The 27,926-nt window shown below is 45.1% G+C and overlaps 2 long non-coding RNA genes across 3 annotated transcripts in view; one reads left to right on the top strand and one right to left on the bottom strand.

Moving 5' to 3' along the window:
- Nucleotides 1–22,290, top strand: part of LOC143693467 (uncharacterized) — a 151,272-nt gene extending 128,982 nt beyond the window's left edge. For both annotated transcript variants that reach the window (XR_013181162.1, XR_013181163.1), the window contains exon 3: nucleotides 21,589–22,290. This is a non-coding gene — a long non-coding RNA (uncharacterized LOC143693467). The remainder of the gene's footprint in view (nucleotides 1–21,588) is intronic.
- Nucleotides 694–22,218, bottom strand: LOC143693466 (uncharacterized). The gene is made up of 7 exons (XR_013181161.1): nucleotides 22,129–22,218; nucleotides 17,391–17,482; nucleotides 8,391–8,475; nucleotides 5,354–5,647; nucleotides 5,026–5,089; nucleotides 2,902–2,992; nucleotides 694–841 (listed from the first exon to the last, which is right to left on the bottom strand). It is a non-coding gene; the product is annotated as an uncharacterized LOC143693466 (long non-coding RNA).
- Nucleotides 22,291–27,926: the final 5,636 nt, after the last annotated feature.

Below are 27,926 nucleotides of genomic sequence, written 5' to 3' on the forward strand. Positions count from 1 at the left end.
GGGGATGGCTGAACACCTGCCTGACCACAGGAAGTGGTGAATAGATTCCTTGTTTCTCTTTCCTTGTGTGTGGCTTTTGCTTTGCCTGTTGAGCTGTCTTTATCTCAACACACAACCTCTCTCACTCTGACTCTTCTGATTCTCTTCCCTATCCCGATGGGGAGAGAGCGAATGACTGACTGTGTGTGGCTTAGTTTTCAACTAGAGTTAAACCACAGTGAGATCCTAACAAGTACTAAGTGAAAAAACTTAAAAATAAGAAAGTTTTGCTTTGAACTATCAACTAGCTTTGATAGCACTGTTTCAGCTTTTATTTTTTCACCTAGAGTGTAGTTTAAGCTGTGTCCTCAGCTGGCCTGCTTGTGTACCAATTATAAGGCACAATTACTGTCATCAAATGCTATGGCTCCAAAGCAAATTAATTTTATCCATTCATCATATTGAAGAACATCTCAAGCCATGAGGTTTCTGGTTTTCATTATGCAGGCCATTTTTTTTTTTGTATTGTGCAACCGAGAAGGCAAAATTCAAAATCTGTAGGCAAGAAAATGTCACATTTTCATGGAAAAGGAAGGAGGATTATGTATGTATTTTATACAGTTCATTAACACCAGAAATCCAAAGAAACTGTTGAACATAAAAATATTCAATGTCTATGAATAAACAACGGTAATGATTTAGAAACTCTTCCATCGTAGTCCTCGTGTCCCACTGCTGCCCAAGGCACCGTTCATGCCCAGGAGTTTGCTTGTGTGGGGGAGATCCCAGCTGGGTCAGATTTTCTGGAAGCCTGATGATCAGCTTTCTGCACAAAGCTGAATCACAGCTTTCTGTATTAAACCTGAAAGCAAAGGATAAAATCTCATCCCGTTTTTGAGACAGCTGTTTGATAAGAGAATGGGTTCTGCCCTGATGCAAACAGAGCTCAGCAGCTCCACTGGAAGCTCTGGCCAACAGCGCTGTCCCTCATTAAGCCTTGCTAATTATATTAGCTGCCTCTCAGCTGCTGCGTGGGCAGTGGCCAGGAAAGGGATAGTGACAGAAGCGATTCCGAGGAGGACTCTCTAAATGCACTGACACATGCAATCCTGCCTTGCCAAGGGCACAGACCAAGTGGACTTTGGGGTCCTTTTCTCACATTTTGTAGCCCTGGCCAGACTCCCTGAGCCACCTAATGGAGATTGCAGCAGAAGTTGCTGCCAATTCCAGATGGCAAAAGCCACCTTGCTGAGCTGTCACCAGCTGACAGCAAGAGCCTGCCTGTGCTGAGCTGGAGACACACTGCCCTGGGAGCTCCTGGTACACATATCCTCAGTGGAACCTGGGACATCCTTCTCCTTAGTGCCATTGTGAGCCACAGCTGCCTTTACATCTGCCCTGCTGGGGGTTGGCTGGTGAGGCTGGGCCTGGGCAGGAATGCAGAGCAATGATGGTGTGTTTATTCTGAAGCTTGGACTGCTGATGCAGGATGCACCACACAGCAACAGAGGCCAGGTGAGCAGTGCTTCCTCTGGGCCAGCAGGAACCCTGAGCCTCCAGGGAACCCACATGTGCCAGCTCAGTCACCTTGGCAGGCAACCAGCCAGAGCCATGGTGTGATTCCTTCCTTCTACCAGCACTTGGCATCACGCTGCAGTGTCCTGCCTCTCCCCATGCCTGCAGCAAATGAAGTGGCTGACAGCAGAAGAGAGAAAAAAATCCCCACATCAAAGGCATCCTGATAACAGCAGAACCATCTCCCAGGATGTGGTACCAAGTTCCTGCCATGACTGAGCCAGAGAAGGTCTTCCACATTCCAGGAAGGACCCCCTGATAGGGGGGTGAGACATGAGTTGACCAGACTGAGAAGAACTGTGGTCTGACCTCAGGCTTAGCAACAGAGACTGCTGCTTGAGCAGCAATGCATGTCCAGGCCTTTTCTCTGTCTGCTTGGAAGAGGCAGCAAAATGCCCCCAAGAGAGCATGGCTGCTGGAGTCTCAGCTCAACATTATGGCAGGGAGAAATTTATTGGTGCACAAAGGGGGACTAACTACTACACTAATTGAAAATGACTTTAGGGGAATATAGGTCAGCAGAGCATAATCTGTCCTGCAGCTTGGCCAGGATACTATGTTGGTACCTTGGCCACAAATGCTGCCAGGAGAGGTTCATGGATTGTGCATGGTTAAAATAGAGGATTGTGTTGCATCCCGAATACACAGGAGCAGTGCTAGCAGCCAGAGTTAATAGTCAGAGCCAGATGCTCGCCCACCTCCCACTCCTTCTCCCCAGAAAACAGGATGCCTTTCTTGTCTGCTACTCGCTGTTCCCAGCAGCAGCTGATGAGGCGTCTCCTTCTCCCCCGGCTGGTACAAAACAGGCGTCCATCTTCCAGGAAAGGCACAAATCTTCTTTGACAAGCAGTGATATTAACAGGGATTAGGGAATGCAAGAGCCACTGCCAGAACTGAACAAAGGATGCAGCCCAGGCTGCCTGGCCCTGGAAGGTTTTTAATCAAGATTAAAGGTTACACTGAGGACGGGGCTGTATTTTCAACCCACCCTGAAGCCACCCGTTTGTTCACCCACTCAGAGCCAGGATTTCTGAGCAACTGTCAGCCTCTGATAGGGGGGCTCACACCAGCATCCATCCTAACCTCAGGAATGGGGTGCAGTGATGGAAAGGGAGCACTGTGGCTGACAAGGCAGCTAGTGAAGGCATCACCCCTGCTGGCTTGTATTGCTTCCCAAGCTTAGGCGGCATCATGGCACAAGATATTCGCCTATCAGAGCTCCCTTGCTGTGTGGATGACAGGCAAGCCTTGCCTTCAAACCCTGTGGAACCTTCTTTGTCAGGAAAAGGTTTTCCATTCTCTCACGAGCAGTGAGTTTGGTAATTTGCAAAGAACATCCACCCCTACCTCCTCATCTCCACTCACGTCCTCTTGCAGCAAGTCCTCACTGCATACCCAAGGCAAGGTCTGGACCTGCACAGGCAGTAAACAAAAGCACCTGCAAATAATAAAATCCCATGTCAGTGGAATTTGTGGTTTCCAGTGTTTTACCAAGATTATTTTCTAGATGCATTCAAAATATTTTTTTTTCTTATATTTGATCTCTTTTACTTTTAAAAGGCCCTCAGGAACATTTGTCATTTGTTTGTGGGATGAGAAGTGATAGATTGAACTCTAGCAACAGCTGCTGTCTCAGTAGCAGGATCACACTTGGGGCTTGGACATACATTTCTGACACTTGATACTGAAGTTTCAATGTCTTGAAGTCATGTGTGTGTTAACATAGCCACAAGACCACATTCAAAGATTCAGAAAAAGCAAACTCTTTAGCTTTTGCATAGAGTAGAATAATCACTCTGACTGACACCTAGTGCAGATAAACTCTTTAAAACAGCCAGTTTTCACAGCCATTTCAGCTATGGCAAAGTAGGTCTCAACACAGGGCATAGAATGCTCATGGTGAGCTGAGGGAACATTCAGGCTGAGCTTTCTTCACCACAGCTGGGCTGCTGCTGGCACCACAGCCAAACTGGGTGCAGTGCAAAGTCTGTGTACACCAAGGGGTGTGAGTGCACACATTATTGCATGTGTGGCAGCAATCCTCTGTGTGTTTTAAAGTGCCACCCCTTCCATATGATATGCTGGACGACAAAAATATTTACACATGAAGTTACACGCTGACTCTTGTCTGGATTTGAAGCTGGTTACACCCAGCCTTGGGTTTCATGCGGTTTTAAATGAAGGTTTTCTTCCTCATCCTTGGAAGTGCCTCCATAGTCAAACAGGAAAGAGGAGAGGGAAAGAAAACAGACAAAACCAGGGATGATTCAAGGCACCCACCAAACCAGCTGTCTCTGGTTACTAGGTGTCTGTTATCCTGTATCAGTCATATGTGGACAGCCATTAAGTACATGTGTAAATAATCACAACTGCTGAGCCCCTTATGGGTTTTAGCAAGAAAAATTGCCTTTGTGAAATTGCCACAGGATGTGCCTTATTCTCTGGTCTGTATTCATTATTCTCTTGTATAAAAATTTCATTTACGTAGTCAGAAACAATGCCATGAGATCTAGGCCAGAAACCGCACACCCTAACTAACCAGGAAGAAAAGCCAAAGCAAATATTCCTGGGCTCTGCAGTACACACTGGGTAATTACCCACCCAAAATATTCAGAGGATAACAAATACAGTATTAAAAGGAGATAATGTCAGGATTGGTCTGTGAGCCGTTCAGCAGCCAAATGCTGAAGTAACAAATCAGGATTTTGAATCAGCTGCTCAGGGGGGTCTGTTCAGTGCCAGGGGGGCTCTGGGTCCTCCCCACTGCTGGAGCCTGCCACGCAGGGCAGGGGGTGCCAGAGCAGAACGCCCTTCCCTCCAGCTCTGAACAACCACCCTGCCCATCTCAGCCCTGCCTGTAATGCACAGACCTCTCCAAAGCCAGTGCTGAGGACAGCAGCTGCTCTGGGAACCCCAGGCTGTCACCCTGCAAACAGTGCCTGGGCTGGTGCCAGCCACAGAGTGCTGGACCCGCTCCCATATGTGTGTGGACTGACTTCCTTCAATGCAGTACATTTGGTCCCTCCTCAGGATGCTGAAATAAATAAGGTCACTTGCACAAACACACCCTGTTTATCTTCCTCGCTGCCACCAGCTCTCACCCTCTTCAAATATGATTGCTATGTCCCCACTCACGTACCCTGCTCTGACACCCCTACTCTGATCTCCCTCCTGGCTAAACAATGCTGGTTTTGCATTGCAGGCAAAATGAATCCCAAGAAGTGGTCCTGCAGCTGGTAAGAAATGAAATGTTATGATGACTTAAAGGCTTAGGAGAGGGCAAGGGTCAAGTGGATTACCCTCCTCATATAGCTCACAGGTTTTCTATTAGGAAAATCCCCCTCCAGTTGTCAAGAAGGCAAGTTAGAGAGATCACAAACACAGTTTCCTCTCAAGACAGCACCTCCCACCTCCTCCCTCTGTCCCTATCTCCCACTGACCCACACCAGTTAAAACCTCTGAGTGGCTTACTTGAGAGCAGGCTGCAATTTCTAACTCCAGTGCTCCTCCTTGGACTCTGGGTGCCAGCTGTGGTCTGGATGAATAAATGATCATGTAAGCAGACACCTTTAGGTCTGGATTACTTTTGAGAAGAGAGGTGCAAAGGCATTTCTCTAAGACATACACTAAGGTGAATGGAAAAGACAGGATCTAGACACTGTCTTCCAGGGGTCAGTGCTTTGAACTAACTTATTAGCCCACTAACAGATTAACTGTTCATAAAAAAAAAAAAAAAAAAAAAAAAAACAAAAATACAGAAACAAACAAAAAACCCCCAAACCCAAATCATAGATCTTACTAGTCCAATGCATCTCAGCATTGACATCTCAGCATCCCAACACAAAACTTTCACTGCCCCTCCTTCCATTTTCAAATCATATTTCCTCCAATTTTGTGGCAATTTTTTCCTGAATTCTGAGGTGAAATCCTGGATAGCTGTGCCAAGGCCACTGCCATTGAATGGAAGCTGCCAGTGGATAGATGTAGCTGATTTGGTCTCTCAAGCACGTCATCTGCCCAATGTAGAGAAGCTGATCCAATAAAGCACTGTGATGATTTGTATTTAACCCTCCAGAATAGCCCATCAGGCATCCTGTAGCAAAGAGAGAGGAGAAAAAACCTTGTAATGACAGCAAAAGATATTTTTTCTCCTGACGCAGGCAGGAATCTAATATTGTACATCAGTCAGGGGCTACTAACAGGCCAGATCTGCTCTCAGAATGTTTACACTGATATAATTGAAGAAATCTTCCAGCTCAGCTTACTCTTATAACAGACCTGACATGTGCAGCTTTTGTTTACCTACAAACTTTCTGGTGAGAAATATGTTGGGAAGAGGCTTTGTTTGCTGTGGTTTGCTTTTACAGTGCTCTGCTGGTATCTGTTTTGCTAGTATACAGAGGAAAATTTCCTTGCAATCTGGCATGGCCCCATTTCTCAGTTTTGCTCTTCCAGCAGAAATTTTGAACTCATGGTTATTCCAAATTTTCCCAGCTTCCCTTGTTATTGCTCAGGGCTGCAGCTTGGCCCTAGTCTCTGAGAGAAACTCGTGCCTTAAAACAGGAGTGTGAGCTAGGACTCATCTGTCTCCACCAAGGATGGTCTCTGGAGGAAAAAAGCAGGGTTAAGCTATAAGACTTCATCAAGAAGCACCTTAGTGAGACAGTTTCACTGCAGGTGAAATACCCCTGAAATGGGAGGAATTGCAATGTTCAAAACTGGAATAATGCAGCTGGGTACTCATCTCCCAGTAACCCAGCTGAGGGCTGTCCATGCACACACACCTTTGAATATCCACACAGGGAATGACAGACCACAGTGCTGCAACTTGCAGTAATAGGAGAAAACAACAGATCAAAGGTGGCCTCTTAATCTGTTTTGATCTGTGCTCCCCCACCTCAGTTCAGGAGGCAGTACTTCGTGTGCATGGCTGGAGGGGACCCTCCAGCATTTGTGCTTTTATTGTCTGGGAGATTTAGTCTCCAGCCTGAGTGTAGTCCAACACACATTTTACCATCTGCTCTGTTTCCTATGTGCCTATGAGATCATTTTTCTACACGTGAAATTATAACATGAAGATTCACATATGCTTACACAGCTTATATCTATTATTATTTGTTAAACACTGAGAAGTTCCTTGGCACAATACAGGGCCCAGCATGAAGACATATCAAGCCCTGAAGCCATGCTTCATGTGAAGTACACCCAAAATGGCTATTCTGGCTGAAAGAGCAGTGTTAGGAATTTCAAACCACTTCCCTTCCTTGGAGTTCTGAGCAGATTCATGACATTTCTGGCAATGCAGCTTAAAGACCCATTCACAGAAATTTGTGCTGCAGTCATCACAAAAGCTTTCTTTTTTTCTGCTCATGCAAAACCTGATTTTCAGTGCAAAATATACATTTCAGCAAGTTTAAGATAGTCCATAAAGATTTTGGAAAGCAATTTTTAGATCAAAATTATAATAATAAAATGTCACTGTTCCTTTTTTAGTTGATAGTTATAATAATGTTGGTTGTTCATGAAGAAGCTCACATCTTAGCAAAACTTGTAATACACATTTTCCCATTTCTAATTTATTGCATTATTCTCCTCAGCCCACATCTCTCCTATTCCTTGCAGGAGGATTAAATGAGAGCTGAAACAACATGGATGAAACAGAGCTCCCTGCTCTCTTTCCTCTCTCTTCCTTTTTTGGTTTCCATCCTCTCTCATTCTGGTTCCTCATCTCTCCTGAAGACAAGGGCAGAGGGTGGCTGGATGCTGTCCCAGATTCACAGGGTGCCATGTGGCCATCCATGTCCTCTCTCACAGTCCCACTCCATGTGCAAAGGAGGATTTGTCTCACCTCCCCTGACGTGTCTAAAATACAGATGTCTGTATCTAGGCTATGTGCCTGAAGCTTTCTTAGTACCAAGAGGAAGAAACAGGCATGGATAAAGTGCAATTCACCTCATCCTAGGTAGGATAGTGACCAAAATAGGTCAGATGAATCATGGCTTCAAAGTGCCATGCTCTGCTGACCACAGAGAGAGCCTAGATGACTAAATGTTTAGTGTTAGCTGAGACAAAGCTTGTCCTCAAGCATCTTTCCTTTATGTCATTATTCTGCCTGTTCCCGTGTTGCTCCCAGTACATTAATCCTCCTGAGCTGTCCAGCTGGCTTTCCTTCTTGTGAGTGGCAATGCCCAAAGAAATGGTAACTTTCCTCCAGCTGCTGCTCTGAAGCAATTTCCCACCTGGGCTTTCTTCTCAGATATCTCACTGATCTAGCATTTCATGGAGTGCCTTGCAAAAATAATTTGTAAAACCTCCTACCTTATATTTCACATCTCTTTTCAGAACTTACCTCTACCAGATTTACCTGCAGAACAACCAAAAACAAATGTTTGGGTGAGCTTAGCCAAGGCAACAAGCTCAGAGACCACATGCCTATCCAATTCCAACCCAGAAAAGCCCTTTTCAACCTGTCTCTACCAGGATGCACACACTAGAGATTGCCTATTGCTAGCAGCTAAGTAGGTGGTCTGTTGGGAATCATTAACATTCTTCCTCCTGTGCATTAACCCCTCCAAAAAAAAACTTTTAAGAGTGAAACCTGCTATTATCCTATCCCAAATATTCTAGGCCTGGCAGAGCCATGGACTCAAGCCCCTCAAGTCCACAGGGTGGGTTTATACAAGGGTTTACAATAGCTTTCTGACACTGTGTGAATGGCAGCATAAGTTACAATGCAGAAATAGATTAACAAGATAAAGTGGTTTTACTTCTTCTTCAAATAGCCCTTACAGGCACCAGAGTTCCTCTACAGATTTAAAGGAGTCTTTTCTTCTTACCCCTCCACCTTCCACATTTTAAGCAGGTAGCTGTGAATGCGGTACACATTGTGAAATGCCATTGCCTCTTCATCAGGTTACAGCACTAGAGGAAAAAAAAAGAAAATCCAAATGAAAATCACTTCTCTTTCCAGTCTCACTCTACCTCAGAGTTCCCCCTAATAGCTGAAAGGGATTAAGATCTTAAATAACTTGCTGACAAAACCACTGTACAATAGGACCAGTTGGTAACATTGAGAGGAGATGTTCAGCTTTGTTTTTCTTCATGCTCATAGAGGGTCTGACTAAAATCAACCATTCTTTTAGTCTGTAAATAAATGCAAAGCCTGATCCAGTCACAGGAACTCCCAGCACTGGGTTGAGGCTCCTAAGAGCATGATTTCTGGAAGCAGCTCTTCCCATGTGGGCACAGCGTGTGCCAGCAAATATCTGCTTTGGCAGGAACAGAGCTTGTTAATCTGAAGTGCCAAATGCCCACACATCTCACAGAAATCCATGAGATCCCAAAATCCAGGAAAATGGGAGATGGGAAAGATCTTTGCCTTTGGGAGTAAGCCCATTAACAGCATGTTCTTGAAGAGGCTGAGAGCTCACAGAGAAATTGCTTTCTGCAAAATGTCAAAAAATAAATGCCCAGTACTATGAGCATCATCCTATCACTGCACCTACACATCCCAGCTGGCATTGGGACACGGCTGTAGCAGCTGGCAGGGATCCCAGATCAGAGTGAGCATGCAGACACAAGCAGGGAGCTGAAATATAATAGGAAACTAATAGGAAAGGAGGCAGGACAGAAAAAGCACAGAAATCTGCACTGCTGCCCTTGTATTCTAACATTGTGCAGACTCAAACAGAAGCAAGCCAACTCAATTTTGTGTACAACAGAGGAAGCAAGTAATTCTAGGAGAGGGATTAAACTTCTGCCTACCAGTCTTCAGGAGTGAAAAATACCTGTACAAGGCACCCAGAATATCCCTTAACATCAGCAGTTTTTGCTTAGCACAACCTGGTGTAAAGTAATAAAGAAAAATCACTGGGTTATTGCCAGCTGCACTTCTGCTACAATTTGGAAAGCCAAGACCAGCTCCATGGCAGGATCAAAAGCACAAGCCAAGGACCAGCATCCATTGCTCCTATTTGTAGCTCAAATTGGTGGTCTCCTTTCTACATGGGTGGTAGCAACCATCTGGTCCCACTTAGACATTTATAGGAAACATGTACAGGTCAGAGCAAGTTGTTTCCAGGATTTTTTTCTAATTGAGAAGGGGAAAGAGGTACTTCCATAGAGAAAGGCATCACATCCTAAGGTAAGCTCAGCTAAATGAACCTTGCTTTCCATGGATGGTAAGGAGAACCTCAGACTCATTGGATTGCCAATGAGTGGCACGATGAATCCTACACATAGTACCTAAGCCTTCCACACCTTTGCAACACTACTGCTGAACACTTTAACTGCAATTGTGTTTTGGAAACTACAACCCAGACAGATGAGGCTCCCAGCATCAGCATCTTCCACATATTACCAGCCACACACGACTATGCTTAGGTCTGTTTTGTGACAAAATCCTTATTTCTGCCTCAGCTTGGAGATCTGACTCTTCTGCATGGCTATCCTGGTGCATGTATTGTCCTAGACAAAGAGGTCCAACCCTGGCATTGAAGAGGAATGGTGTCCATATCAGTGTTGCCCTCAGTCTGCACCTTCCTATCCTTTCCTCTCTACTCTGACAGTCCAATGACTCCTGTAGAGACAGCAATTGCAAGGATCACTTTTCAGGTTCCACCTGGCAGGGTTGGTGTGTGCCTTCAAGCCTCACCCAGAGCTCAAGATATGGCCTTCAAAATGCATTGCAAACACAAATCACCTGAGACTTCAAGCTGCTCTGGCTTGTGCCTCATTAAGCTGCATGGTGATAACAGACAGTGATAACAACTGTGAAATCCACACCTGGAGCCAATTGGTTCTTGTGAGATGTACTTTTGCCACTGGCCTTATGCTGCCTGCAAAGAAACACTAGGTCAGAACAAACAGAAGAGCAAGAAAGCATCATTACCAGGCAGGCACTGAGCAAAGAGTGCTTTTTCCCTGTGGTAATTTACTCTATAGTTTTCAGATTTGCTAGTCTGTTTCAGGTCATGTTGTTTCAATGTCTTTTCTCCAAGAATAAATACAGCATGAAAAGTCTCCTAATGGACCCCTGTAGACAGAGTCTCACTTCAGGTCATAGAAGCAGCTGGCAAACACACTCACAAGCTATAATATCCACATGACAAGCCTCAATATTCACTCACACCCCATTAGCTCCACCATCAGCATGAGCCCTGTGCTTCCCACAGCATGGGTGAGGGACCCTCACCCATGGGGAGCCAGGTGGAGATGTCCTAGACATGTACTGGGTATACCCAGCAGTGGGGACCAGGGCTGGGCAGCAACATTCAAATGATGGTACTTCCCAGCTCTGTACAGAGGCTAAATCCTGCACTGGATATTCAGAATCATTGAATCATTTAGGTTGGAAAGTACCATTAAGGTCAACCATTAGTCCAACAATCCCAAGGCCACCAATAACCATGTCCCTAAGTGCCACATGTCCTTTAAATACATCCAGGGATGGGGACTCCACCACTTCCTTGCACAGCTTTTCCAATGTTTGAGAACCCTTTCAGTGAATCATTTTTCCTAATATCCAATCTAAATCTTGTCTGATACACCTTGAGGCTGTTATCTCTTCTACTGCTTGTTACTTGAGGGAAGAGAACAAACCTCTCTTTTCTACAACCTCAGACAGTCATAGAGAGTGATAAGGTTCCCCATAAGCCTCCTTTTCTCCAGGCTAAACAATCCAAGCTTCCTCAACTGCTTCTCATAAGATGTGTGCTCCAACCCTTCTCTGGACTCACTCCAGCCCCTCAATGTCTTTTTTGTAGTGAGGGACCCAGAACTGGACTGAGGATTTGAAGTGTGGCCTCACCAGTGCCAACTGCTGGGGGCAATCCCTGCCCTGGTCCTGCTGGCCACACTCTTTCTGATCCAGGCCAGGATGCCATTGACATTTTTGGCCCCCTGGGCACAGCTGGCACATGTTCAGCTGCTGTTGACCAGCACCCCAGGCCCTTTTCCAAAGGGCAGCTTTCCAGCCCCTCTGCCCCCAGCCTGTAGCTCTGCCTGGGGTTGTTGTGACCCAAGGGCAGGACCCTGCACTTGGCCACGCTGTACTTCATACAAATGGTCTTGGCCTATCGATCCAGCTCACCCAGATCCCTCTGCAGAGCCTTCCTGCCTTTCAGCAGACCAACACCCACACAACTGGTGTCCTGTGAAAATTGACTGAGGGGGCACTCAATCCCCTCACCCAGGTTGTTGATAAAGAAATTAAACAGGACTGGCTCCAAAACTGAACCCTGGGGACACCACTTGTGGCCAGCCACCAGCTGGATTTAACTCTATCCACCCATTCTCTGGGTCCAGTCATCCAACCAATCTTTCCCAGCAAACAGTGCACCCATCCAAGCCATGAGCCATCCTGCAGGAGGTTGGAGATTCTCCTTAGCCCTCCTTGTGTTGCTGATGAATTGATAGAAACATTTTTATTGTCTTTATGTCAGTAGCCAGATCAAGTTCTAGCTTGGCTTCAGCCCTTCTAATTTTCTCCCTGCATAACCTCACAACATCCTTGTACTCCTCCTGAATTCCCTGCCCCTTCTTCCAAAAGTCATAAACTCCCCATTTTTTCCTGAGTTTTAGCCAAAGCTCTCTTTACATCCAAGCTTCTTCTTCCCCACTGACTCATCTTTCAGCATATGGGGTCAGCCTGCTCCTGCACTTTTAAGATTTCCTTCTTGAAGAATGTCCAGCCCTCCTGGGCCCCTTTTCCCCTCAGGATTGCCTCCCAAGGGACTCTCTCAACCAGTGTCCTAAACAGGCCTAAGTCAGCCCTCCAGAAGCCCAGGGTTGCATCTCTGCTGACTACCTTCCTTACTTTCCCAAGAACCAAACCCTGTGCCATTCCTTGGTCACTGTTTCCCAGGCTGGCTCACAGTGACCATCACATCCCCCACCAGCCCTTCTTGGTTCACAAAGAGCACGTCCAGGGGGACACCTCTCCTTGCTGGCTCCCTCACCAGCTCTGTGACCAAGTTATCTTTCACATTCTCCAGGGACCTCCTGGACTGTTTTCTGTCTGCTGTGCTGTATTTCCAGCAGATGTCTGATGAGTTGAAGTCCTCCACAAGAACAAGGGCCAGAGATTGTGAGATTTCTCCCCACTGCTTACAGAATATTTCACTTGCCTTTTCACCCTTGTCAGGTGGTCTGTAAGAGACTCCCATCAGGATACATGCCTTGTTGGCATCCCCCCCTGCTTCTTATCCATGGGCATTCAACTCTCTCATCACTATCCTTAGACAGAGAGAGAAGACAAGCAGAGCCTGGGACTGATGCTGGTACAGTAAACTGCAGGAATAGGTCAAGCTGTCAGCTGTTATTAACCTTAGCAAAATCCATGTCTTCTAGTTCAGCCTCAATTAATTCATAGGGTGTTTGAGAGCCTTCCTGTTACACGGTGAAATTGCTGGCCCTATCTCCGGCCTGGCTAACCTGCCTGTCTCTCCTCCTGCACCATTTAAATGTCAGTTATATTTTTCAGGTTGAGTGGTTAGTGAAAGGATGAATGAATAAGTGTTTGTGCTAACTGATCTATACAAAGATGCATCATTAAGCAGAAATGGACATGGTTTGATATGATTTTGATGTGGTCTTGGCTTACTTTTGGAAATTTATTTTCTGCCAGAGAAGTATTGAGAAACATTAGATGTTAAATTTGATCCTGTTTTCCACATAAATGAAGCACTTCTAGAAGTCAGAGTTATGGTACATTCAAAACAAAAACAATGGTCTGAATTCCTTTATTTATGGTGGTCGGCATGGTGCAAGAAAGTTGTTCCATCTCATTACTAAATGGCATCATATTCCTGATATAAAATCTATCCTCTTACTGCTTCAAGGGAAAGAGGATCCCAGAACATAGATGTGTTTGAGTGTAGAATTAACTAACACAGTGCCAAGGCCAGATACCAAGGAACAAGCCCCCATGTCCATGCTAGCACTGCAATCCCATGCTCTTCCTCATCCCACTGCTGCCTAGAGAATTCTCAGTCCTCAGACCAGAAATCAGGTCACCCTCATACAAGGCCTGAGGGGAGCTGAGCATGCCAGGTACATTCCTTGCCCTTCCAAGGACCAGGAAGGAGCAGAGGTTCTGGAATCCAGCAGTACTTCTCAGCTCCTAGCTCTGCTTCAGTCACTTCAACCAACTCTCTCTAAAACAAATCTCCTGTCCTGGGGAACAGCACTGAATGACAGGGCTCCAAACTAGCCTGTCACCTGGGAGGCCAGGTTCAAGTCCTGACTGAAAAACATAAAGACAGTCATCAAAATGCAGCTGGTTGGACTCAAACCACAAGGCTAGACCAAGAAAAGATCTTCCTTTGCTTGGGACCCTACAAAGAGTGTGGGAAAAGTCCAGGCTCAAACTTTTGAGTTGAGTCAGAGTAGAGGCTTGACACATCTCTGATACCTCTATTGGTCATTACAGAGTTGTGTGCTGTGGCTGGGGAGAATGGCTCCAAATCTCTCATTTTGAAGTTGTTTGATTTCACATACATGATTAAATATTCATTGAACCAAAGAGGAAGATTGATCAACTGGTCAAATATTAAGAAAACATTAATGTGAGATGGGACTGGTTTACACTGGTGAAATATGAATCAAGACATGCATTTCGACCATAACCCAGTCCTAAATAGGAAAAAATTCTAGCAGTAACCTGCCCTTTTTCCTGCCAACCTCAAAAGGAAAACCTGGGTCTTCAGGCCAGACAACTGTCACTGCAGACCTTGGCCAGAGTCCTGCTGATGACAAAAGGATTATCAGAATTTGGATGGATAATTGTTTAGATCTGTAGGTCAGTACAGGAATTTCAGAAACAACTGTCTCAGTAGCGGTCCAGTGCCAACAGGAACTGAGAGGACTCCTTTCTCTCAGTGTTGTGGGGTGTCTGTCTCAAATATCCTCTGAAAAAAGGCCCAAACAGATGACTTTTGCAGCCCACACAAGTGACCACATTTCAGTTCTTTCAGGCCATGAAACTGAGAAACTTTGCAGGGTCTGGAACCTTTCTTCAAAAGGAAAATAAGATATCTCCAATACTTCTGAAAAAAAAAAAAATAAATACCCACTCCCATCCAGGAAAAGTACACGTTAACTTGCATGAGAAGGAATGAGAAAAGCCTTCAGGAAATAGCTAACAGTTTCCAAGTCTTTTATTTTCACAGACTCTGGCTTTCTTCAGGGGAAAAAGTGTCCTTTTTAAATGTGCCTGACCTTGGGCTCTGTTCTTACAAACATTGATTCAGGGAGGTACTTTGTTGTTATTTATTCTCAACTAATGACTGAACTGGCACAGCTCTGAAGAAAGCATATATCAAAAGCCCAGTGTCCGCAGGCTTGTTCCTGTTCCGTGCCCAAATTCTTCCTGCCCTTGGCTATTGCTGAATTGCCACAAACCTCCAGTTTGGCTTAGCTGGGGTAAAAGCAGCCCCAACACCTCTTCTTTCCATGCACTCCAAGGCAGCTTGTACCAGTCTGCTCCCCTCATGCGCCTACTGAAATCCACACAGATTTGTAAGGCATTACCTCGCCGTGTATTCCTGGGAAGTGAGGCTGCCCATATTTATGTGTATGCACTGAGTCCTTTCTTCATGTGAGTGTACCTGCCACTTCCTAGAGCACTGAACGTGCCCATGCACGCTGTCTGACACCAAAGCCATCCTGCACAGCAGGGCCTATAGCACCTTCTCAAAGGCTCGCATGTCTCGGCGCTGTTGGGGAGGGCAGTAATTCATGCAGACTCCACCACTCCCTGGACCAGTCCAAGAGTTTTGCAGAATAGACAGTCACGCTCCAATGCTCAAAACAGTCCGAGGCTTTGTTTCATCTGCCAGTCTAGGGACAGCCTGCAAGATCCAAGTCACAGCCGACTCCTAACTGAATTGAATCCAAAGCTCAATATAGCTGAAGGAGCCAAGAAAACTTTTCTCAAGAGACTGGTGCCATTTGCTGGAGTGGGAAATGTGGGTCCTCAGCCTTTTGGATGCTTTGGCTCAGTGCAGCCTGCAGCAGAGCCTTACAGTTCTCATACTTGCAGCTCAACATGTGGCTGCCCATGTTTGTGGCTAAAAATATGCTTTCTCCATAATGAAACTGGAATCAATAACCAATCAAGGCAGTATGTGCTTCTGTAGAACAGCTTAAAATAGGCTTGCTTGCTTGCTTTCTTAGCAACTGCTCGCAGTGAGCCCAACCTTTCATTTCTTCCACTGAGCTGAAAAGAGCTCTGCAATCACATTATCGCAGCACAAGGCAGTCACAAATATTCCACATCTTTTAAAGCCAGAGAAGTACAGGGAACAGAAAGGCAGCAAAACACTCTGTACAATAGGAAAAAAAAAAACAAACCACTCTTGTGCCCATAGAGCAGCAGCAGAATTACCAAGTTGAGCACTCCAGAAGTAAGGCATGTGTAAATTAGGGTTGCTTGTGTAATATCACTTCACTCCCCCACCTCCCTCTCTACATTTGCATCCTGAAACAGCCTTTAATTGTAAGAATTGCCTGCTACATTTTACCGCCATATCCCTCTCACCCTGTTCCCAGCACTTGATTAATGAGCAGCTATTCAATATCTTGTTTTCCTCTCCAGCACGTGGTCTCGTGCTTCATCTATACTGCTGAAACCCTGCTCTGGAGTCAGAAGTCTCCATGAATCATGTAGTGGTGGATTTTTTTTTTTAATAGACATTTACTGTTCAGCCAAATTTGGGTAGCATTTCCAAAGAAGGGGAAGAGGTCAGGCATACAACACAAGCTCACTGAATCCAGTTCCCTGCTCCAGATTGTAATGGCATGAGCAGCCCTCAGAAAAAGACAGCAGTGGTTTTTCCTGAGGACAACACAACTTAATTTTCTTCTAAGATGTGTGTGAGATCATCCCAAAGGAGTCTCCTGGGAGCATCTGACCCCAATGGGTCAGGCAGAAATGGTGGATCTGAAATGGTGCCCTGGGGTTTGCTCCCTGCTCTGGCTGAACGTGCCATCAGTCATCATGTGTAAGATCACATCTAAATTCCACTGGGAAATGTGGTACAGGTGTGCTCAGCACTGTTCTTCTTGGAAAACTGCCACACAGTCCTGCCTGCAGATGCAGGTTGTAACACTCTCAGCAGAGGAGGCAGTGACATTTAAAAGAGCAGGAAAAATATGTATTGAAATACAAATACATTTAACAGCACTGGCTATTTTTAAAACTACCAAAAAAGAAATTGCTTTCATTCTACTCAGGATCAAGGGCCTGTTTATAACCAGTTCCCTTCATTAAACTTTTGCTTTATAATATATGACTGTGTCAAATACCAACATTCAATAACATTTTTTGTGAAAAGGGAGAAAAAAACCCCAGTCATACTGATTGGATGGACCATCTAATAACCACTTGATGGATGAAAAGGAGAAATGGAAATGCCATCTGCCTTTCCAGTACTGCCCAACTGATCAGCCCACTGGGAAAAAACAAGGGAGAAGGATTCAATATTCTCTATATGTCTGCAAATCACTGTTACACACCAAATTTTGCAGGAGATCAATACCCCTCTAATAATTCTGCCACAGATGCCAGAGCTCATTAGTAGGATATGAATAACCATGGAGGATGGAAATCCTATTTTACTTGTCTGTCTGAAGGATTTTGGTTTCTTACCAGCTTAGCTGGGGATTTCATGACCAGATTTTATAGTCTATGTTGAGCTCTTACTCAGGTAAAATTTCTCTACCTAAAAGTGGAGTTTTGCCTCAGCTGACTCAGCAGGAGCCTCAGAGTCCTTTATTCGTTAGTTATTATCATTCCACTTTAATGAAATGCACAGGAGAATGAAATGCACACCAACCTGACCAGAGCCACTGGTGGTACCATTCTGATCTGAGAATTCCTTCTTTTGATCATCCAGAATTTCTTCTTATCCTTAAATGGCCTCTCCTACTAAAAAAAAAAAAAAAATAAACCTAAACAAAGAAACAAACAAAACCAAAGACATAGTCACTTCAAAAAATAAAAATTAGGGAGTGAAACCAAATCTATTCTGCATTCTTGCCTTGGTATTAGAATTTTTTTTTTCTTTTTTTGATTATACACATTTCTTCTTTCTGCCTCTTGCAAACGAAGATTCCACAGAAGTCATGTCATTCTGACTTGCATCCTTGGTTCAGCTTTCAAGACAAAATATGTTTCAGAAGCCATTACAGTCCCAGAAGAGCTATGAATAGGATTTTTCTCAAATCTGGTTGTAAAATACGATACTTCCCCTTTCATTTCAGGGCTCATCTGTCTTTTAACTCTGTGTTTTGCAGGAGCTTTGAGAGGAATGCATAGGACACTCAAGTTGATTAGGCTAATGAGTCAGTGCTGGTCAGCTCACTTGCTGCAGCCAGGCTGTTGGGACAGGACCCTGCAGGATGCTGAGCTTCCTGCCACACATCCCAAGCCTGACAGGGACACAGGACTTCGACAAAACCACCCAGGTCCACATATCTTCATTGGTGCTAAAATGCTGTGCCCAGGGAGCAAAGCCTGGCTGGCAAGAGCTGCTGTGGGGCCGTGGTGCACAAAGGGCAGGAACACCAACCCAGCCGAGGGATCTGCGCAGGGCTGCAGCCATGCCTTGGTTAATCCATTCCAGAGAATTGTTTAATCCCACTGCAGCGTTCCCAGTGCAACAGCTTGCAGCAGGGGGGACTGGAGGATATTACTGACATGTACCCTCATTTTGCAATGGCTGGGAGCATCCACTCTTGCTGTCCGTGTTGCTCCCAGAGGAAGGGCCTTTCCCCATCGCTGATTTTCAGAGCCTTTATGCATGTACAAGGATTTTGCACAACAGAGTGGGGCTTCATTTTCTATGTCTGCAATGTTTTTCTGTCCCTGTAAATAACTGGCCTTTCCAGGCTCATCCCTGAAAAACAGAGCACTCAGGATTTCAAAATGATAGTAAAATTGCCCACCATTAATTTTTCCAGAAATTCACACTGTGCATGCATTTCTGGTCTGCAAACACACTTAACATGAATGCAAAATATCTTCATGCAAAAATCAGGGAAAGGAAAGGAAAGGAAAGGAAAGGAAAGGAAAGGAAAGGAAAGGAAAGGAAAGGAAAGGAAAGGAAAGGAAAGGAAAGGAAAGGAAAGGAAAGGAAAGGAAAGGAAAGGAAAGGAAAGGAAAGGAAAGGAAAGGAAAGGAAAGGAAAGGGGAAAGGAAAAAGGAAAGGGGAAAGGATTGAGAAACCTTTGATAAATCCATCCATCCACATAACCACAATGATCTAAAACATACATTTTGGACAGTAAGCGATGCAAAACCTTCACTCAAATGTGAATATTTGCTGTATGTGAATGGGATGTTAATGATGGAGGCAAGCAGACAATCTGAAATTACTTGTTTTTTTGCTGCTTGTATTAAAGGGAATGAGAAGGCAGATATTGGGGGGGGGGGGGTAGATTTTCAAAGACATTGGCATTATTTGTGTAATTACTTGGAAATTTTCATCTAGATGCAATTTAAAATATTTCTGGATCCTAGCATAGACTCTGCAAGTTCTGTGACTTCAAACTTTCTTCAGAATCCAAACTTCACTTTCCCAGTTTCATAAATTTAATCTTTTTAATTTGGCCAAGGAGTTTTCAAATGCATCTGGAGGATCTAAAAGCACAAGTTCTAGAGAAAATCGAGAGGCTGTGTTAATCTAAAAATCTTACATTTTTAAATCTTTCCCAGCTAACCTATTTCACGTGCCTAGAGGGTTTTGCCCACACCAGCATGAATCTGCTCTTCTTGGACCTCAAAACCCTCAAGAGAATTTTATTTGATAATAGACTTTTGAAATTTGTTATAAACTTGTCTAAAGTCCTGAAGAAGCATGCTTTTACAAGTCCTGCATGTGCAGGAGTGTTTTGGCAGAAGTACTCCTGTCTCTGAGGCTGGGATTAATTTAATTTAATGAAATTAGTTAGGTTGGCAGTCTCAGCTAATCACCAGGGCTCCTTTGTCTGGCTTCACTGGTTAGAAATAGGCACCTACTGCAGACACAGGATCAATTCCTGTCAGATATTTCTACCTGCCTCTTCTTCTCATTTTTTTAAGAGGAGGAGTGCAGCTGACAAACTTAACTGGATGCTCAGCTTTCAAGTAGCCAATATTAAGGCAGATCATCCCAACATATGTTGTTATTTGTAAGGCATTAAGCACTATGCTGTGACTGGGCACCACTGAGATTTTTGAATAGGCCAGAAGTTCCCAGAAGTGCCTCCATGAACAAAACGTTCATTGAGGTCAACGCCCATCATCTGAAATTTTTTATCCACTCTGCATAAAAGGGTATCATCACCATCTTTTCAAGAACACTGTACCTCCCAACTCATAAGGACTATTTTGTTCTCCATATAAGCTGTTTCAGGAAGAAACTTGTCTGAACCGAAATCTGAGGCTCCACACAACATCTGCAGAGACGTGAATCTTAGTCTGGAACAAATTCTCGCTCCATCAGCAAGTGTGCTCAACTGAACACCAAATGTGTATTTGAAAATCTGAGAAACAGGCAGGTTCTGCATTGACAAGTGTGCATTTGAGGGTCTAATACATTCAGTCAAATTCTTCCAGGAGTAAATTTTTCATTGCTGGGGCAGGACCAAATTGACTAGGAGTTTTATCATATGTTCACCACATCTTTTATTTTCATCAGCTGCAGTTTGGCTTGCCACAAGTTAATGCGCTTATGCATTAGGTCAGGTTTCTTCTATTCAGACTGTTTTAGCACCATCCAAAAAACAAGGGTAAAAATAATTTTGGAAAAGAAAATCAGTATAAAACCTGTATTTATATCTGTGCTGGTGCAGCACATTCAAATCTCTCAGAAAAATCTTCAGCTGCCAAAACTGTGAAGAAAGATGCGTGACCTTCCTCTACATTTCCCATGTTTTTTGTCTTAATTAAACTTGTCATGAGTCATGTTTACAACACCCAACTTACAGCAGTCCTAAACAAACAAAGGCATTCAGCCTCTGATGTGCGTGTCCAAACTCCCCAGGGATTACTGCTGCCGTTTTCATCACTTCCTGTACGTGGAAAATGCAAAGGCCAAATTTAGAAACGGATCACAAGTCTCTGGACAGGTTGTTTCCAAGAAGGCCGATGAAATCTGCTTTCTTATTTAGCTTAAACCTGTCTTCCCAAGTATTATCTTCCTGGAGACTTTCAGACATGTTTCCATCCCTAAGCTGTTAACTCCTGCAGTATTATGACAAAGGGACAAAACTAACCTTTCCAAAGGGCTGAAAGACAGATGGGGGATCAGAGCCACTGGTTTTTAGCTCAGAGCCTATGAGTGTGAAACCCAACAGGGCTTCCTTTGGGTTCTTAAATCTAGGAAAATTATATAAAGCAAGATATGTCTGTTATCATAGTAATATTAAGCTTGAAAGAGTCACTACCCCTCACATCATGCTTTAATTTGTCCATCTTCCCTATTTAGTAGCTTCAAACTTAAAATCATTATTATTATTGTATTTGGTCAAAGAGCTTTTTGGGGGCTTTTTTAAATAGTTTCAATTCTTTACTATTTGGTCAACACACCATGGAGCTGCATTTGAGTTATCCAACAGTCAGTCCACACACATTTCAGATTGCAAGGGGAACTACTTTTTAAAGATAGGTTTAACACTGCTCTATGTGAAGCAAATAAATGGGATGAAGTGCAAAAGGAGCAGTCAAAAAATGTCAGATATTATAGAGGAGCAAGAACTGTCCTTAGCTTGGTTATTGCTATGATCAGCAAAGCCTGGAAATGCCCTCTCACTGCACAAGACAGAAAGTAAAACCAGCCACTGCCACCAAAAACATCATTCTCTGCCTGAAGAAAAGAAGGAGTAAAAAGTTTGGGGAAGCACAAGGAGGGGAGGCTAATTCTTATTACTTTATTTGTATTTCTAAGTCCTACTTTTCCTTATTGTAATGGGGTAGGTTTTTTGGTTTTTGGTTTTAGTGGTTTTTTGTTTGTTTTTTTTTTTAATGCGTCTCCATCTTATTTTTAATTCCAGCTGCTGTTATCCTTCTGGAAGAGGGTTTGGTGTCAGGCACTGCCATGCCCAACCAAGCCCAGATACGTGGTGGGCTCAAAGCAGGACAGGGCGAGGAGGAGGGAGCAGCCAGTCCCCCGGAGGACCTTGTTTGGATCTTGCTCCACCAGGCGCATCTTGCAGGGACTCGTGTAAGCTGCGGGGCTTGGAGCCAGGCAGAGCCATCCCCCGAGAATCCCCCGGGCATCTCCAGACCGTGCCCACAGCCAACAGGGGAAATTCCGGCGAGGCCCGACCCTCCCTCACTTCCTCTGGGGAGCTGGCGCCGGTCACCAGCAAATCCTCTCACTTCTCAAGATCTTTATGTCAGGCTGCAGCTCCTATTTTTGAGCTGACGTTCCCGGGTTTAATCCACTTAGCCTGTGACCACCTCCATCAGCTTCCCGCAAGCACAGCACAAGGCGAGGCTGGAGATGCTGCCTGCTGCACTCGCCATCCTCCCCCGCTGCCCAAACATCCCCTCGGGAACGTATTTATAAAGAGGTGGATTAGGAACATTACCAGGCAGGTCACAGGGCGTCAAGCTGCTCTTTCAGGGCTTAAAATCGGAGGCTCACTCAAGAGGGAGTGCTCGGTTCCTGTGAAAGCAGCAGGGATGATTGCTGCGATGTACTTGCAATTTACTCTATTAGCAGCACCGGTGCTTCAGCCTGGAGCATTTAGAGACACAGTCCCCATAAACAAAGCAATCAGGATGTGTAGAAATGCTTTGCTTTAATTTTCCTCGTTTTTTTTTTTTTTTTTTTCCACGTGGGGGAAATAAAAGGAGCCTTTTTAAGTGCAATGAATGAAATTTATAAATGGTGCAAATCCACCTAGCAGTCAGTCAGTGAGCACTGGGTGATTTGTACCTGCCAAGGAGCCCAGACCATCATCCCCTCGGAGGTGGGCGCCCCAAGAGCAATTCTGTCAGTTCTCATCGGGTTAGGGGAGAGAAGAGAGGTGCCCACAGAACTGGCACCTGCCCGCTCACATGGGAAGCAGAGCCCAACACCCTCTGGCTCCACAGTGATATCCCAATGCGTGGGACCACGCACAACATATTAGACACCATCAAAAACATGCCAGGCCAAGCTGTGGCTACAGACTGTGGAGAAAACCCTCCACCTCAGTGCACAGTTCTTGCAGCTTGTAAATCAGAAGCAGCCATTTCCCTTTGCTGCGCCGCGGGGATCCGCACGAAGGCAAATCCCAAGTGCTTCGTCATTCTGCTGAGCTCTAATCCCGTCAGCATCTCTGGCCACTCCATCAATCGGATTAGAGCAAGGCTGAAAGTCAGAATAGGGGTGGTTGGCCCAGGAGAGCAGGGCCTGCGTGGGCAGACGCAGCCACCACTGCTCAGCCCCATCTGCCTGCAGGCACCCAGGGCTTCCCCAGCGCAGCCTTTTGGAGCTGCAGCCAGGGCAGCCCCTGCTCAGCATCACCAGCTGTGCCTTCAGCCCCTCCTGCCCCTCCAGAGCCTCTGTGCTGTTAATGGATGGAGTGGCCGTAGCACGGCTGTCAGAGCCTTTCACGTTCGTGCCCAAAGTTAGCCAAAAATGTTCCGGCAGAAAACACTGCTTTAACAGAATCTAACCCTCCTGGTGGAAACCTGTCAGCTGCTGTATCCTGTGGTAGAAACCAGATGGGTGTATAAATAAGGGTCCTGCCTTCATCCTGGGACCACTGGCAGCAAAAATAAAGATCCATTCAAGGTCTCTCTCTTACTTCCTCTGGTTTTTCCCAACTACAAAAATAATTTCTCTTTTTTTATATATTTCTGTCCCATTTTTGGAAGTTTTAATTCCTTCTGCCACCCTAAGAAAAGCACAACATACGTGGGAACTGGGTTCTGCCTCCAGCAGCTCATTTCATGGTCCAGGTGGGCACATCCTTTCCATCTCAGAGAGGAAACAGGTTTATGAGCTCACACCAGCTTCACCAGCATGGCTCAGATGAGGACTGACGGGTTGGATTTGGCCCTAAAGCCAGTTGCAAGTGTCCAACTGCTTTTGCCTGGCTGGTCCTTGGGAACATATACCTCACCATACCCCAGCACATAAAACAGCAGGTCCACAGAGCTGCCACACTGTGTGATGCACAAAGAAGGGCTTCATACCAGACTCAAGCCCCATCATCCCAGAACACCAGCATGAGAACCTCTACTTTAACGTTTCCTGAGGGTTTGGAACATCATTGGGGTCAAAACTGATCTCCCGTCCATGAGTACAAAAACTGAGACTACCCCTACTTTATCTGCTCCCAAGGGGACATCATATGGAAACCTGTCAGCTCTCAGAAGCTCCAAGGATCTCCACAGCAAGACCCTGGCTGTCTTAAAAAGTTATCTTGAGATAGCTTCATCTTTTCTGAGTGCACTTAGTGACAAGTAGAGTTGACCTTCATGGTGTTCACAGGGGACAGTCCTTGCTTTTGCACAAAAGCACATAAAGACAAGGTTAGGTGAGCCAAACTACCACCTCTTAATGACTTACAGAAACCTTCACTCCTTCTATTTATAAAATCACACTGTCTTGGCAATAGGAAAGAAAGAGTTGGCATAATTTTTATATTTTCTAGATCTGTCTAAATTCAGCCTTACTCTTTTTTCCACTGTACTTTTCACCACAAATCAGCCCACACTTCCCACTCACCTATAGATTTTTCTTTCATTAATTTTCCCAGTAGGCAATTGCTCACAGAAACTATAGGAAATATAAAGCTAGGGGACTTCTCAAGATGTCATGTGAACCGTAGCTTTCTCCACAAATGCCCAGACTCTACCAATCTACATGCACTCATCACCTCCTTACAAAGGCAACAGGACTCTAGTGCCTTGAGGACTGGGCTGTCTGCACAGTAAGTAGGTGACACCCTGGACGGTCTGGGAAAATCAGATACATCCCTCTTTTCCTACTTTTTAAAATGGCAGTATAGAGAATTAAAGGCTGTAACTGAGAGTTTTCCATAGACCTGTGAAAAACCCTACATAATTCACTCGCAGGGAGATAAATCCTACATTAATTTATTCCACTAGGTTGATTCAAAAGTTATATTAAAGAGATGATCAAACTGCAATACAGATTATGAATCATTCTATCCGGATTCTAGATGTCATATTCCTCATTATCTCTAATTCGTCTGAAGTTTCCCACCCCTTCCCCTCTCATTTAAGGGACCTTTTTCTGTGTAAAGCACTCCTTTCCAGCTCTGCCCTGTAGGTAGAGGCAGTGATCCCAAATGCAGAGCTGACCTGGCTAAGGTCTGACACCTACCCCCAATGCAGCAGCCACCCAGTGTCTTGTATATTGGGGAGAACCAGCACAAATGTGTTTGATTTGTAACTTTACAAGGACTTTCACATTGAGGTTTAAGTTCCTTTTATTAGTAGACCTAAAGAAGGGCACCATTAACACATAACAAAGGAGGCAGAACTAAACTATTACCATAACAGCAGTGTTTTAAAAACCCCACTACTTAGGGGTTTATAAGGTTCCTTGGAGAGGTTATTGCAGAAGCCACAAAATAGAAACAGAGGAGAGAGTTTCTCAGCTGCTTTGTGCCTTCCCACATGCTTTCTGCCCTGCACAGAGAGACCTGCCTGGTTAAAACACAACTAAAGCCTCTCTTAAGCAACCTGCTCATCTGGGGGCCATCCAGGAGCTTTCCCTGCACCAGGAGGATCCCCCATCAAGATTTAAGAGCCCACTGTTCCATTGCTCCAGGAGAGTCTTAGAAGAAAAACTGAAGGGATAATTTAGCAGCTGAGACAGCCAGTGTTTCTCTCCCAACAACCTTGTTTCAAACAAGACCCTCAGTTCAATCCTTTTTTTTTTCTGTTCACTTTTTATGTTTTATTTTCCAGGTATTTTGAACGAAGGGTATCCAGGCTCTGAAAATTCACCAAACAAAACATCGAAGTGTTTCAACATGTCTAAATGAAATGTTGTATCTTTTCTAGCACTTTCATATTTGTTTAATACCCTCCATCAAAAAAAGTGTTCTAAACACTGTTTATCCAGTTCAAGGTCCACACACTCTTAGGCTGTCATAAAATAAAGACATCAGCAAAAGCTGTATTATTTCAAGACATTTCCTTATAAAGCAATGACACTGTGTATTAGCAGCCTTTATTCTCTGCAGATCCCTGTCTCAGCTGCAGAGGAAGGAAAGGGCTGGCTGGTCAGGGAGAAGGGACCTGGCTGAGCCTCTGCTAACTCGTGCCAAAGCACATCCCCATGCCTGCACAGCCAGCACAGTGCCATCCTCACAGGCTTTCCTCCCTCTCTTCCCCTAGCCAGACAAATCTGGCACTCCCCTGGAGGGGGCACTGAGCCAGCGTCCCCTCCCTGGCTGGCCCAGCTGTGCTGGAGATCAGGGGGAACTGGAGATTGGAGAGGATGAGTAACCATGGAGCAGGCAGCAGCTGCCTTTCTTTATCCCAGGAAGAGTTGTTGCTCTGAGGTGGCATCCCTGCAGGCAAGCCAGATTTCCAGTCTATTAAACTGACTACTTCCTTCATCACCTGTATTTTCCCTAAGTTTTTTAGGAGTTGCCTTAACCTTCATGCAGCATGACTCAATCTACCACTTCTGATGATGTAACAGATTCCAGTGCTCAGACCTCTCTCCGTGATTTCACTGCTCTGCTGTCTCCTCTTTGCCTGGTCTCCATCTGACGTGGAAAACATCCCTTTCTCAGCCCTTCCTCCCCCTTGCCTTGTCTCCTGACCACCCCCTGTCCCCAGACCTGTTAGACAGAAATCCCACCACGCGCTCCTTGCCCATGTGGAGCCTTACCCCTCCTGGCCCCCCAGAGCAGGGAAGGACCACAGCCCACACCTCCTGGCTGCCAAGAAGGCTGTCTGGAATGTGAGCTCATGTTTTCCTAAAATAAGCAGGAGCTGTGCACTTAAGCCCAGCACCTGTGGTGGGGTGGGAGTGGCTGTTGGCCCTGTGCAGCATCCAGGGTGCTCCTCGCACGTGGCGTGGCGTGGCACAGTGCGAGCCAGAGGCAGGAGCAGCCAGCAGCCTTCCAGGGGTGACTAATGCCTTGCTGCTAAAAACAGCTTCCAGGGGTTTTCCATGAGCAAATCTCACTACAGGTCGAGTATTGGCTTTTCACCTGCTAAATACAAGAACTTCACTGTAATGTCCGCGCTGATGGATTTTATTTTTTTTAACCGGTGCATAGTACAACTGGCAAAGGAAAGCTTGCTCTTTCCTAAGTGATGGCAGCATCTGATCCTTGTTAACACTGCTCTTAAAAGCCAAAAATATCACCCTTTAAATAGATTATGTGAGAGTGTAGAAACAAGGATCTGTGGTAGACATGCAAGAGAAGACCGGAACACAAAGTATATTGCACGCATGGACGCAAATGTACAAGGGCCAAAAGAAGGTATGGAAAATAACATCCTGGTGTGGCTTCCCAGAGAAGCACAGTTACATCAAATAGGTCATCTTGTCAAAAACACATGACACTCAGCTAGTTCACAAAAGGACCAAGCAAAATTCTTCAGAGTCTTGTTTCAGAAATAAACTGATAAGAATTGCCATCAGTCCTTTGGACTTCCCAGGGTCTGTGTCCCTTCTGACCTGCAGGGCTTTGCTGCTCCTCTCTCAGGCTGCTGGGTTATTTCAGCGCCTCTGTGTGAATCAAAGCCACATCTCCAAGAAAACTGAATGAACACATGGCTCGGCTCACTGTGAGGACAGAGTATATACAGTGTGAATTTCTGGACTTATTCAATTAATGTCTTGCCTAAACAGGCTCCAGAGCTATGTTTTCCTGCATAGTTGAGGGTTTCAGTCAAGCAGCTGAATCGTGTAATCCACCATCTCAGACATGACATATTGCCCATTCTGACTGTCCCTGACAAGTTGGTTCATCTTATAAATCATTTGGGGCTTCCAAATGAAATATAGATTCATTTTATTTTGCATACTTCATTTTAGGAGCAAGCAGCCCAGAGGTGGGTGTGTCAAAGTTCCTTCGCAATACTGCTCCTAGGAACAATAAAGGCCTTGCACAAACATTAGTGGAAAGTAAAAGGCAAGTTGTGCAATTGCAATTGAAATCAGATTGCCTTGAGAAGCTGTCAAAATATCTATGAATACATCACCCCCATTAGCAATGTTATAGCAGCTGCTGAATTTTGTGGGAAACACATATCCATATCTCCTTCTAGCTTAGAGCACCCACTTTCCCACCTTAGAACTTCCTGTTGTGACTTTTATTCAATATTAAACACCACCAGGGGCAATGCGAGCACGATGGCAGGGACCACGGATCTTCTCCTCAGAGGCTTCATTTAGTTC

This window comes from Agelaius phoeniceus, chromosome 2, assembly GCF_051311805.1.
Source record: "Agelaius phoeniceus isolate bAgePho1 chromosome 2, bAgePho1.hap1, whole genome shotgun sequence".
NCBI lineage: Eukaryota > Metazoa > Chordata > Aves > Passeriformes > Icteridae > Agelaius > Agelaius phoeniceus.